At 45.8% G+C, this 14108-nt stretch overlaps 1 pseudogene; it reads left to right on the top strand.

Moving 5' to 3' along the window:
* Positions 1 to 12755: 12755 nt before the first annotated feature.
* LOC119335782 lies at positions 12756 to 13575 on the top strand (annotated as a pseudogene).
* The last annotated feature ends 533 nt before the right edge of the window (positions 13576 to 14108 follow it).

Genomic DNA, 14108 nt, shown 5'->3' with positions numbered 1-14108 from the left:
TTGGTTGTTATGTCTAAACTTCCTACCTCCAACAATGTTGAGATCCTTGAGGATGCCCAAACACGCATTCCCACATTTCTGGCATGAACGTAGCAAGAAATCTTTAGTAACCACAAACTTGAAGTTAATTACTGAATAATGTACCGGGTTACGGAATGCCTACAGTCAATGATGTATTCTCAGGAGGGATCTCCATAAACACTTTCTTGCCATAGATAAAGTTCAAAACCAATGATTTGAATCCCTTTGTGAAATCAAGAATGAATTTGAATGGCTTCTTCCCAACATAGAGGCAGAGACACCTCTTTTCAGCTCTTGCTTAGATCGCCCTTAAGCTGCAAGAGACAAGGCCTCATGAGCTCCATAATCCTACTCCCATTGATCCGTATTAATTGTCGTAGATTTAGTATAACTTTGTGCTAAATCAGTGACAAATTATATGGATCGAAGGGAGTACCATATTAAAATAGAAAAATATTACTCCCTCTGATCCAAACTAATTGACGCTACCTTAATATAGGCCTGATATGGTTGTGCGGAAAAGTAGGTGAATGAGCTTCGGCTGCCCAATATATACTCTCATCGGTCTCACACCAATTGACCGGCCATCAAAATATAGGCTTGCTGAACCAGGTGAGTAATAATTCCTGGAAAGACCATTCATTAGAATTATAAATGAGAGTATCTGGTCACAACTATCAGAAAAATTCAAATTAAAACAGTAGGAAGTTGAGAAGGTACAAGGAAAAATAGTAACTTCTCTTTTGAGACAAAAGAAAAAAATAGTAACGCGAATATGCGTAGGAGTATATGCGACGGTTGTTGGGCCAGGCCCAACGAGGCGAAGGGGGAACACGAGTTTCCGCAAAAGGCGGGAAACAGAATCGCGCGGGAAGCGCATCGACTGCTCTGTTCCGTCTCCAGGCCGAATGTCCGATTACAGCTTGGGACGATGAGGCGAATCCGATTTCAGAAGGAAGCGCGTCGTCTCCACACTATATAATCCCAGCCCACCGATCAATCCAATCCCTCCTCAAACACAGCTAGCTAAGAAATCATGGCCATCACGAAAGCGAGAAAATCAGTCAAGAGATCAACTTCCGCCACCGCCGACGCCGGAGCCGGAGCCAGCAGCTCCATGTCCATGGCGCCTCCGCCCGTACCAAGTGGGTTGAACGAAGTCAAGCAGCCGCCGCCGCTGCCTCCTGGCGTCTACTTCAACCCGACGAAGGCGGACAGGATGGGGTTCCTCAACCGGTGGATCGCCGGCGACGACAAGATGCCGGACGCGCGGGGGTTCATCTTCCACGCTGACATGTACGACAACGACCCCTACGCGCTGCAGCGGCTGCACCCGCCGGCCAGCGCCCGCGACGGCAAGCACACGTGGTGGTTCCTCGGCGAGAGCAAGTTCCAGAGCCCGTGCAGCGCGGCCAAGAACAAGCGCGCCGACCGCAGCGTCCGGACTGGCGGGTTCTGGCGGGTGGAGCAGAGCAAGGAGGAGCTTCGCGAAGAGGGCGGGCGCAAGAACTGCTTCGGTTTCTACTACGTGCCCCCGCCCCCGTCCAAGAAGCGCAAGACGCCGTGGCTCATGCAGGAGTTCACCAGCGACATGGACAGGGGCGCCGGCAGGAAGGGCGTGCCCGCGCTCCACAAGCTCTACGTCACGCCGCGCGCCACCGCCGAGGGCCGGACGGAAGTCTACGGGGAGGACGGCCTGACGGCGGGGAACAAGAAGCCTGTCCCGGCAGACTATTTCGCCGCCGCCGCCGCGCTGATGCCGCCGGGGAGTGTCCGTGGTCTCCGGCAAGAGCAAGTTGAGCCGCCACAGCCACAGGCGTCGGATCTGCCGCCTACGCCCCCGCCCCTTCTTGATTACGGCGACGACGATGACGGCCAAAACTTCATGGATGGCATAATGTCGTCGGTGGGTCCTCTTCATTACGACGACAGCGAGAAGGGGCAGAACTCCATGGCGGCAGCCAGCGTTCTTGGTCAGTACCAGCAGCAGCAGCATGATGAGGACGGGCCGGAGGATAATTTCAGCATTCCAATGGACCAATTCATGAAAATATTTGACAAGCCAGCGGAGACGGAGGGGGAAGAACCGGCGTGGGACTCTTTGCCAGACATAGTTGATCATGATGAGTTCCTGAAATTCAACAAGGATGCTTAGATTGCAGTTCCAGTTAGACTGGGAGATCCAAGTTCCACTTAGACAGATAAATCGATTGATCTGCTAGCTAGAGACTATTCTTTGGTTGATTAATCTGGTTTGGGGGATTAATTTGTGAGTGCTTCTGGTCTATCTATGCCAGTAGTTGTTCTCCATGTACTGTGTGTTTGTATTATATCATGTGATGTGGTTGGTTTCAAGACTGTTTATATTCACAGTTACATGGAAAGAAATGTTGATTTAGTAGGCTGTTTTCAGTTTCCTGCCCTAGTTAGTTTACTTGATTCGATCGTCCAAAAATGGCGCGAGTGTCATAGAAGATTTCACAAGAGGCATGAAGTTTGAACATAGGTAGAGCATCTTTCGCCGATCCCCTAAAACCGGTTAGAGAAGTAAAATCACGGTTTACTCCTCTAACCTGCACCTAACTGGCAGCTGCTACAAATCAGGCGGCAGATTTTATCCAATTATAAGCCGCCTAGCCCGCCATCCAATTTTCTCAACTAGGATGTATTAGAGCCGCTCGATTCCCCCACAATCATCGCTCCTGTCCATGGGTCACGCATCATAGCTTGTTGCCGGCGAGCAGCACCCCATACTCGACTTGTCACGCCGCCAGTAGCAATGCCCCACCCCATTGCAGCACCGGCGAGTAGTGGCGAGCATTCCCCATTGTAGCGCCACACGACCCCATTGCTGCACTCCCTACAGCAGAAAAAAGCAACGAGCAGTGGTCGTTCCCTTTTTGCTCTGCAGCAGCGAAGGGGGAGCAGAGCTTGAGGCAGCAGGGGCAGGTGTTGACCTTGATCTAGAGGAAGGGGAAGATGATGATGCGGCGGGAAACATGTGTGGTTGTGGTTTCCTGCGTGAGGGGATAAGGCGGATGCTAAACGGGGCGTGGGGCCCATCCAGAGATGGTGTATGTGGGCTAGGCAGTTGACCGAGCAATGCACAACGTGGATGCACGCATGGCAGGTAGACGGCGCGGCTAGTTACTCCATAAATCAGCTAGATGGATTTAAGAGTTTTCCATAAATCTTACGAGCAGCCGCCGAGGAGTAAAACCACTCGCCCACTCGCCACTGAGTAAAATAAGAAACTCACTACCGTCCCACCGCCCAAATGCACCACCGCGCGCTGCCTCCTATGGCTGGATCCAGTCGGCGCCGCTCGCCGTTGCGCATCCGCAGCGCTTGGTCGACAGATCAACGTCGCCTCCTCCTGCGTCAGCGGCGGATCCTCCTCCCGCCCCTCCTAATCCTGCACCGCACCAGCGTTCCCCAACCTCCCACCGTCGCCGCCATCGGGGCCAAACTACCACGGCGTGCGACAACGCAAAATGGGGACCTGGATCGCCGAGATCTATGATCGAGACGCCGGGACTGGGTCGCAAATGATGAAGAAGGCTATGGCGACGTCGGCAGTGGAGGCAGAAACGTCGACATCGGCAGGACCAACATCTTCGATAGCCCAGACGCGATGATCGGTGGGTTGTCGAGAGCCGCCTGGAAGGAGGCCGCAGAAATACCGGCTCTCGAAAGCAAAAAAACACGTTTTTTTTATTTCTGAGAGACAATCACGTGCCTTTCGCGGAAGCAAACCACAGGAAGCAAATTTGTGCCTCTTGTGAAAAAAACATGTTTTTCCTTTTCGAGAGGCACAATTATGCCTCTTGCAGAAGCAAATATATACCTCACGCGAATGGAAAAAAGCACGCATTTTCTCACGCAAGTTTTTTCTCCAAACTTTTCCACAAATACCTAGGGAAAAGCTGAAAAACCCCGAAACAACCATAAAAACCTGAAAACCTGTACAGAGATATAAAATAAAATTCAGAAAGAGCGCCCAGCACGGGACGCGTGGCGAGGGCTGTTGTTGGGTTAAATCTGACAATAGAGAGCGGTGATCGATTACAGGATAGACTGGTTAATGCGTAACCCGCTAGCAACCGCGTCTCCTATCGGGCTTGTGTTTTGTAAGTTGGGTGGGGCCTACTTGAATAAAAAGAGGCAGTTTACCACTTGTTTTTTCGTGTTTTTTGTTTTTTTTTTGTTTTTACTCGTTTTTCCTTTTCTCTTTGTTTTCTTTGCTTTTTGCTCGGTTTTCATTCGTTTTTATTTCTCTTTCTTTTTTCTTCGATTTTCTTTATTTCATTCTCAGTTTTCACCTTTTTTTCTTTTTTTTCATTTTATCAGTTTTGTTTGCTTCTTTTATAATTTTCATCGGTTTTCTTTTGTTTTATCTCAGGTTTTCTTATTTTTTACGCTTTTTTGGTACATACCAATACATGTTTAACATTTTTAAAATATAAGATTAACATTTATTAAAATAGATAGTCAACTTTTTTTCTATACACATTTAACATTTTTCAAATGCTAGATTACCATTTTTTTCAATGGGAATAAACATTTTTTAATACATGGTCAACTTTTTTCTATAGACACTTAATATATTTTTTCAAATGCTTGATTAACCTTTTTTAAATACAAGTTAATTTTTTGAATACATGCTCAATTTTTTCTATACACTTTTATTTTTTTCAAATGCTTGATTAAAAAATTTTAAATACCAAAATAATATATTTTTAATATATGGTCAATATTTTTATATACACATTTAACATATTTTAAATTCTTGATTAACATTTTTCAAATACAAGTTTAACATTTTTAGTACATGGTCAACATTCTATAGACATTTAACATTTTTTCATATTATTGATTAAGGTTTTACAAATTCATGTTAATATTTTTTTTTCAAATACTTGGATCAACATTTATTAAATACTTGATTAACTTTTATCGCATATTGTATATTTTTTATATATTTTCGTATAAACATTTCTCAATAGACATTTAACATTTTCCAAATGCTTAGCTAACACTATTTTTTAGAAATGTTTTTCTAATATATTTCTTTAAAATAGTAGGAAAAAATAAAAAATCTTCAAAAAAAACGAGCCTTCGGCCTCCCGCGCGGTTGGGCCGGTCCATCTCTCGCTCTGCGAGACGCGAGGGTTCCCTGGGTCTCGCTATAAGAGCAACTCTAGCAGACCACGCATCCCGCCGGCCCGCAAAATGTGTTTGCGGTTCGCGCAAAACTGCTTTCACGGGCTGGCTCGGGCTGGCACAGATGCAGACCCCCCAAACGGATCCGTAAAAAAGTTTATTCGCTGAATATACCTTTTTACGGGTCGGCTTTGCGGGCTCTGCTCGGGCACCACCGCGACGACCCGCAAACAGAAAAACTGCAAATCTGGCATTTGACATAGGGTTTCACAAACAAGTTCAAATTCAAACGACATAAACAGTTTTACGCGCAAATAAAAGCCAAGTTCATTACGGCAAACGCAAAAGGGCCCTGCAAAGGTTTGCGTCCATGTCCGGCATCATCTTGGTGGATCTTCACTCCGCGCCATCGAATCCACCTCTGGCGCTTGTTCCAACACCCGCACCGAAATCATCCACATTGCCACCATATGGAGCAGAAAAAACATCACCGGAACTGTAACACAGACCGGCCGACGCGACCATTCTCCTCTTCAAGATTTCGCTCCTTGCCATATCATGCCATGTTTTGGTGAGGTCGTCCATGTCATTGCGGTTCATTGTCATGTTCTTATTCTCTTCGGCGAGCAACAAGGACATGGATTTGTTTTCAGCGGCGTGTGCTCTTCTCTCCTCAATCTCAGCTTTGCAGAGCCCCTCTTCCTTGAGTATTTGCCACTTTTCTCTTTTGCCTTCTTCTCGGCCAACTCTTTCTTGATCTCCAACGACTTCAACAACATCGACTCGTTTGATTGCACCATGGCATCAATCTTCTCCCTCAAGCTCGATGCTTCTTGCTCTCTTTTCATCTTCTCCTTAATCTTCTTGTCGCCATCGGGCTTGTGCAAATTTCTTGGGCCATCATCATCCTCATCTTCATCCATGTTTGTAAGTGAGCCTCTCTTTGGTGGGGATTATTTATCGATCAACTTCCACTTCTCGCATTTTTTGAGCAACTCCCAACAATGCTCAAGTTTGAAGAATTTGCCTTTCGAAGCTTCTATGTCCTTGTATCGATGTTGAGCAATCTTGTCCTACACAATGTGAACAAAGTGATCCAATCATTTCCCATGATGCAATATGATGATGCACAACTTGAACAAAGGCAAAACAAACTCACATAGTCCGACTCCACGGTGCCACTTGGAGGTGCATTGCGTACTTGCTCCAAGCAAGCTGCCCAACGGCTGCACATAGGCTTGATGTTCTCCAATGGCCTTGAAGCGACCAAAATGTGCGTGGAGTCCTATTGGGATGCTTTGCCATAATGCGGAAGTATTGATCTTCGATCCTTTGCCAATATCTCTTGGCAGTTTGATCAGTACCCGTGCATGCATCAAGAGACACCGCACTCCATGCTTTGATCAAAGCTTGATCTTCCAAGATCGTGTAGTTCTTCGATCTTTAGCTTTTCCCAGTTTTTACTTGCGATTGCTCATACGCTTCCGCTTCGATCTCCTTCAATTCGTCCGCACAACCATGATCGTCCACGCCGCCCTCCTTTTCATTGTAGCCGAACAGTTCAAAAGGGGCTTGATCAATGTCAACCACGTTCGTGTCCAACAAGTTCACGAACTCGGTTGTTGCATTGCTGGAACCACCGCTAGAGAGAACGATAACAAGTCACGAGATATCGAGAATAATGGCGGAAATGAAAGGAAATCGCCAAGATCGAAGACGCATACCTTCCGGCCATTTCATCGAACACCTCGCTCGCGGAGGGAGCGGCACCATTGAATGGCATCGCCGGAGCACCTCCTTGCGGGGGGATGGAGTGAGAGGATGAAGAAGGTGGCTTCTTTGAAGCCGGAACCTTCCTCCGCTTTACGCCCGCGACCTTGCCGACCTTCTCCGTTGCCGGTCGGGATCGCGCTGTCGCGTTGGCGCCCGGAGCGCGAGCCATCGCGGCGGGGGCAGCCGGATTTCCGCCCTGCACGACCACGTTGCCCTGCCGCTTGTGGGCAGGCGCGGCGTGTGCTTGGGCAACGGCGGCGGGGCCAACATGGCCGGCGACGAGATCAGCCCGAGGGGAAGGAGTGTGCATGACCTCGACGGTAGTGGGGGACAACATGGGGTCGTCCATGGCGGTGAGGGACAGCCGGGGTGGAGGAACCGGAGCTTGCGGAGGGGGGGCAATGGTGGCGCGGGGTGCGGGGAGCGGGAAAGGGCGCGCGGAAATGTCCCTCCCGCCAAATCTCGTGGCGGATAGGGGTTGAGCTCGGGTCGGCCTCCCAGCCCGTGAAGATAGAGGTTGGGGGAGAAGATTTGTCGCGCCCCGTAAAAAAATTTGCGGGCCGGGACGGGATGCCGGGTCTGATCGTGCAGATTTTCCCGGCCCCAACCCGCAATTTGGCGGTTAATTTGCGGGCCGGCGCGGGATGCGGGGTCTGCTAGAATTCTTCTAAGCCAGACATAATGGCGCCGCGAGAGGGTTGCTTCTCTCACATGAAAAACTTCTTATTTCGCATAGCAACTGGGCCAGTCTGTTTACCCTTTTTTATCGCTGTTTTGAATCTGTTTTTTTCTCCTTTTTCTGTTTTTTTTCTAAGTTTTTTTCCTATGTTTTTCACCGGTTTTCTTCATTTTATTCATGACCGTTTTTGGTTTTCATGTTTCCTTGGCTTTTTGATGGTTTTCTTTGTTTCTTTCTCGGTTTTTACCGGTTTTGTTTTCCTTTTTCTTAATTGTTTCTTTTTGGGTTTTCATTGATTTTTTTCTGCTTTCTTTTTTCTTTGTTTCTTTCTTGGTTTGCATTGGTTTTTTGTTTGTTTCTTTGTTGGTTTTCATTGGTTTTTCTTTGTTTATTTCTTGGTTTCCTCGGTTTCATTGTTTTGCATTGGTTTCTTCCTTTTTCGTTTCTTTTCTTTTCTCTCTTTTTATTTTTTATTTTTATTCTTTGTTTTCCTTTGTTTCTTTGTCGATTTTCATTGATTTCTTTTATGTTCAACATGTGTACACTTTTTCTCAGTACACAGTCAGCATTCTTTTATACATTAGAAACATTTATTGTATACATGTTTGACATTTTAAAATGCATTATAAACATTTTTAGAAAACTTATATTTTTATGTCTATTTTTTCATACACATTGTACATTTTTGGTCTATATATAAAACATTTTTCTAATAGATGTTTAACATGTTTCAAATAGAAGTTTAATATATTTTGAATACATGACCAATATTTTCTCTATATACATTTATCATTTTTTCAGATGCTTTATTAATATTTTTCAACTACATGACTAACATTTTTTAATACACGGACAATATGTTTCTATACACATTTAACATTTTTCAAATGCTTGATTAAAGATTTCAGATACAAGATTAACATTGTTTGAATACGCGGTCAACATTTTTATAAACAATGAACATTTATCAAATGCTTGATTTTTTCTAAATACTTGCTTAACATTTTAGTGAAATGCTTGATTAATATTTTTTTAAGTACCTGAAGAACCTTTTTCATGCACGTTATTTTTTTTGTAAACATGTATTGTATACATGAGAAATATTTTATCTATACATATTTATCATTTTTTCAAACGATTGGTTAACAGTTTTTCCAATATTTTTTGTATAGTATTTTTTTATATTTATTTAGAATATTTGGAGGTATAAACAAAAGAAAAATAAATAAAAGAGAAACAAAAATAAAAAAAACATGAAAAATAAAGAAAGAACAAGGCATATGGGCGCCCTTCACGCGAGAGTTTCGTACGTCTCGCGTGAAGCGAGACATAGGGGCGTCCTTCAGGCATGGCCCAAGTGGGATCACACGCGCAAGCATTTCATTCGGAAGTGTTCACGAGAAGCTCCAAAGAAACGGAAGTGTGCACGTAAGCTGGTAGAGGCACGCACGAAGCTGAGCCATCTTCATGTGATTTGTTTTTCTTTTGTGAAAAAACTTCCGATCTATCCATCTTCAATCATTTCAGTACAATAAACACCCCAAAAAAAATTTACATCCAGATTCATAGACGAGCGACCGATGACTACAAGCCCTGAAGCGAGCCGAAGGCATGCCTCCATCATCTCCCCTCCCTTCCCGAAGTCGGGCAAAACTTGTTGTAGTACACAGTCAGCAACTCATCGTGCTAGGGCCCCATAGAACTAGTGCACTAGAATAGCAACCGCCGCCGATGAAGAGACACATAGATCCGAAGTATCCAACCTACAGACACACAAACATAGATGAACAAAGACCGAATCCAAGTAGATCCAACAAAGACAACCACCGATCAAATCCCACGAGATCCACCGGAGGTAAACCTCCACACACCCACCGACGATGCTAGATGCACCACTGCGATGGGGCCTAGGCGACCGGAACCTTATTCCATCTTCAGGGAGCCGCCATCGTTTCGCCTTCCCGAGAAGGACACAAACCCCAAAAAACTCAAATAAACATCTCAATACGACCCGTCGGCAAGGGTTGGAATCCACCAGGCCTCCATGGCCCTAGGGCCACCGAAGATGAGGCGGACCGGCGGTGGAACCGGGGGAGGCAGAGAAACCCCAGGCTTTGTTTTTAGAGAGGCGGGTGCGGCTAGGTTAAGAAAAAGGAGCCTTGGAGGTACGTAGAGAAGCCAATGTCATGGAGTGAAAATAACAAATTGCGTAGAGGGATCCATCATGATCAAGGTTTGCACATATTTTTTTGTTAAGTTTGTCGAAGAGATTGGTGTGTGTATAACAAGAACTGACGCATAAGGCTCGGATGAGTCTAGAGTGTGTTGTGTAGGATCTTGCATGAACAGGGCATCAAGCAATGCACGGAGATATGCGGGGCAGACACGACGCAGGGTGAAGCATGATTGCAGCTGGACAAAGTCGGCTTGGTTGGACTAGATAGTATGACAAATCAATGTGGATGTTGATCAATATAGAAGGCGGTGGTGGGATCGGCGACGACAATGTATGAGCGTAATGATGATGGTGACAGACTTCTGGGACGTGGAAATACGTGGTGCGGGCTTCAGGGCTTGTGCAACTTCGAGGAAACTATGGCACGAGGTTGATTCAAGGCAACATATACATAAGAGCTTCAAGTCGATGGGGTGCGGTGTAGCATGGCCAACTACTTTGAGTCATGTTGAAGGTGAATTGGATTCTTGTGAAAGACTTCACTCTGTGTTGTGGAGGGGAAATGGCGTAAGAGCTAGGAGACGTTGGCATTTAAACACCCACTACCTGAAGTATTAAATGATGAATCGTATAATCGTTTTGTTGAACATGTAGCCACTAAGGTACATGAGTTGGATGATGAAAGGGAGAAAATCTATATGGTAAGCTACATGCTAAACAAGAAGATATTTTTGAACCCACTATTGAAACTGAGATTGGTTTGAATAAATTCAATGCTTGATGTGATCTAGGTGCTAGTTTCTACTATCCCTATAGACTCAATGTTGGTCCTTATGTTAATAGCGAGATTAAGTTGAACGTGGCTAATTCTATCTTTACACAACCAGTGGGAATTAATCATGGAGTAGTCATTCAAATTAATGATTGCCTCATTATGATTGACCTTTGTTATAGTTGATATGCCTGAATATCCTATTGCACCTATCATTCTAGGTAGGCCATTTTTTAGAACTATAAAAGTTACTATCAATGTCTTTGAAGTAAAGCAATTCATCCATGGCCTCTCCTAACATAGGAAAAAGTCGACCCCATGAGGCGACATCCGCTTAAAGCCCTCGTCCACGATCTCTAACATTGTCTCGCAGCCACTAACAACCAATACCCTTTACCTTGTGTTGACTTAGTGATGACAACACTCCATGACACAAAGTAAAGGGGGGGGGGGGTCATGAAGAGAACACCAAGGAAAGAAAAACACTTGGCCAAACACTTCTGAGTGAGCATAGATGATATGATTAAAAACAATGAATTACTTTGACAATTTTTTTTACAAAAAATACTTCATTTAGCAGTGTTTATCCGGACTACCCCTTTAGCGGTAATTTTGCCAGTTTTTAACCCATTTAGCAATCTATCATTTGGGAATTCACTCCAAATAAATGACAAAAAGATGCCTTCAAAATAAGCCAATGTTCTGCTTCAAATTTTCTTTAACAAAGCAACATCCCAATGAATATATTGATTCTCAGTTTTACTGACTGACCTGATCGAGAACTAAACTAATTTGTGCTTCATCTTGTAGGATCAAATCTCAAGTCATCAATAACACCCTTATAAAAAACTTCGTTAGTTTGGTTAACCCTCTTACACTGAGGGTAAAGATCCTAATATAGAAAAATATCTATATAACCACAATTATATGGCCAACTATATATATTTTTAATTGATCAAAAATTTCTCCATTTGAAAAAAACAAAATATAAAATCTAAATTCTAAAAAAAACTAAACAGATCCATAGAAGTTATATGCTATGAGTAAACCAAATATAGCCCAGACTCACATAACAAATTGCATTAGTAATAATTCATATGAATTCATAAAAGAATTAGAACTTTCCCGGGTTAAGTTTATTGATGGACTTAATCACTTTTAAAATATGGTTAACTATGCTATTGCATTATCCATTCATCACCTTCCATATGATCCATAAAACATCTCAAGTAAATACAATAAGTAAGAACATACGTGCTTCATAAGAACGAAACAATTATATATTTCATATGCACATGGCGATGATTACATACTAGTAGATTTTTTTATCTTTTCTTAACATTACGCGTTCCTAAGTCCTAACTTCGTATAGAGCCTCTCAGGGATGATTATTTCTGTCCTTCTATCAACCCGATAGCCTTCCCTTGTTAACCTTTCTTTGTTTGAACGGTAGTTAGCTGCACACTCTTCGTTCTAAGTACCAAAGATGCTGGGGAATTGGGGCCAAACATAGCCTTCCTCAAATCCTTGAATGGTATTTTCGCTGTCTGAATAAACATAAAATAATTAAGGGTATGTATGTTCAGGTGTGTGAAATGATGATAGGAGGGAAGACCCGAACTTGGGGATTCTATCATAGGGGTGCATGGATCCATCCAATCCGGCCTCTCTCATTATCATATATCAACATCTATCCTGCTCCTGCACCATAATATTTGCAACAAGAGAAGCTTACCGCGAGCCAGGTGAGTAATAATTCCTGGAAAGACAATTCATTGGAATTATAAATGAGATCTGGTCACAGTTATCAGAAAAAATCAAATTAAAACAGTAGGAAGTTGAGAACGTACAGGAAAAACAGTGACTTTTTTTTTGAGAAAAAAAAAATAGGAACTCGAATAAGCGTAGTATGCGCGACGGTTGTTGGGCCAGGCCCTACGAGGCGAAGGGGGGACGCGAGTTTCCGCAAAAGGCGGGAAATAGAAATCGCGCGGGAAGCGCATCGACTGATCGCCGGGGTAAAAGTAAAAACTAAACATGGAAATCCGACTGCAGCTTGGGACGATGAGGCGAATCCGATTTCAGATGGAAGCGCGTCGTCTCCACACCATATAATCCCACCCCTCACCAATCCAATCCCTCCTCAAACACAGCTAGCTCGCTAGGAAACCATGGCCGTCACGAAAGCGAGGAAAGCAGTCAAGAGATCAGCTTCCGCCATCGCCGACGCCGGAGCCGGAGCCGGCGGCTCCATGTCCATGGCGCCTCCGCCCGGTCCCGGCGGGTTGAACGAGGTCCAGCAGCCGCCGCCGCTGCCTCCCGGCGTCTACTTCAACCCGACGAGCGCGGACAGCATGAGGTTCCTCAACCGGTGGATCGCCGGCGACAACAAGATGCCCGACGCGCGGGGGTTCATCTTCCACGCCGACATGTACGCGAACGACCCTTACGCGCTGCAGCAGCTGCACCCGCCGGCCAGCGCCCGCGCGGGCCAGCACACGTGGTGGTTCCTCGGCGAGAGCAAGTTCCAGAGCCCGTGCAGCGCGGCCATGAACAAGCGCGCCGACCGCAGCGTCCGGACCGGCGGGTTCTGGCGGGTGGAGCAGACCAAGGAGGAGCTTCCCGAGGGCGGGCGTAAGAACTGCTTCGGGTTCTACTACGTCCCGAAGAAGCCCAAGACGCCGTGGCTCATGCAGGAGTTCACCAGCGACAGGGACAGGGGCGCCGGCAGGAAGGGCGTGCCCGCGCTCCACAAGCTCTATGTCACGCCGCGCCCCGAGGGCCTGAGGGAAGTCTACGGGGAGGACGGCCTGACGGAGGGGAACAAGAAGCCTGTCCCGGCAGACTATTTCGCCGCGGCCGCCGCGCTGATGCCGCCGGGTAGTGTCCGTGGTCTCCGGCAAGAGCACGTTGAGCCGCCACAGGCGCCGGATCTGCCGCCTTCGCCCCCGCCTCTTCCTCATTACGGCGACGACGGCCAAAGCTTCATGAAGGGCATAATGTCGTCGGTGGGTCTTCTTCATTACGACGACAGCGAGATGCGGCAGGACTTCATGGGGGCAGCAACGCCAGCGAACGTTCTTGGTCAGTACAAGCAGCAGCATATGGGGGCCACCTGCGCCGCCGGGCCTCCATGACGAGGAGGCGCCGTCGGATAATCTCAGCATGCTAATGGACCAATTCATGAAAATACTTGACGAGCCAGCGCCAGCGGAGACGGTCAGGGGGGAAGAACCGGCGTGGGACTCTTTGCCGGACATAGTTGATCCTGATGAGTTCGTGAAATTCAACAAGGATGCTTAGATTGCAGCTCCACTTAGACTGAGAGATCCAAGTTCCACTTAGACAGACGGATCGATTGATCTGCTAGCTAGAGACTATTCTTTGGTTGATTAATTTGGTTTGGGGGATTTAATTTGTGTGGGGTTCTAGTCTATGCTAATAGTAGTTCTCCCTGTACTGTGTGTTTGTATTAGACTCAAAAATGTGATGTGATGTTTCTTTGAGGGATATATATCATATGA

Source organism: Triticum dicoccoides, chromosome 7B, assembly GCF_002162155.2.
Source record: "Triticum dicoccoides isolate Atlit2015 ecotype Zavitan chromosome 7B, WEW_v2.0, whole genome shotgun sequence".
Classification (NCBI taxonomy): domain Eukaryota; kingdom Viridiplantae; phylum Streptophyta; class Magnoliopsida; order Poales; family Poaceae; genus Triticum; species Triticum dicoccoides.
This window is presented reverse-complemented; position numbering and strand designations above follow the sequence as displayed.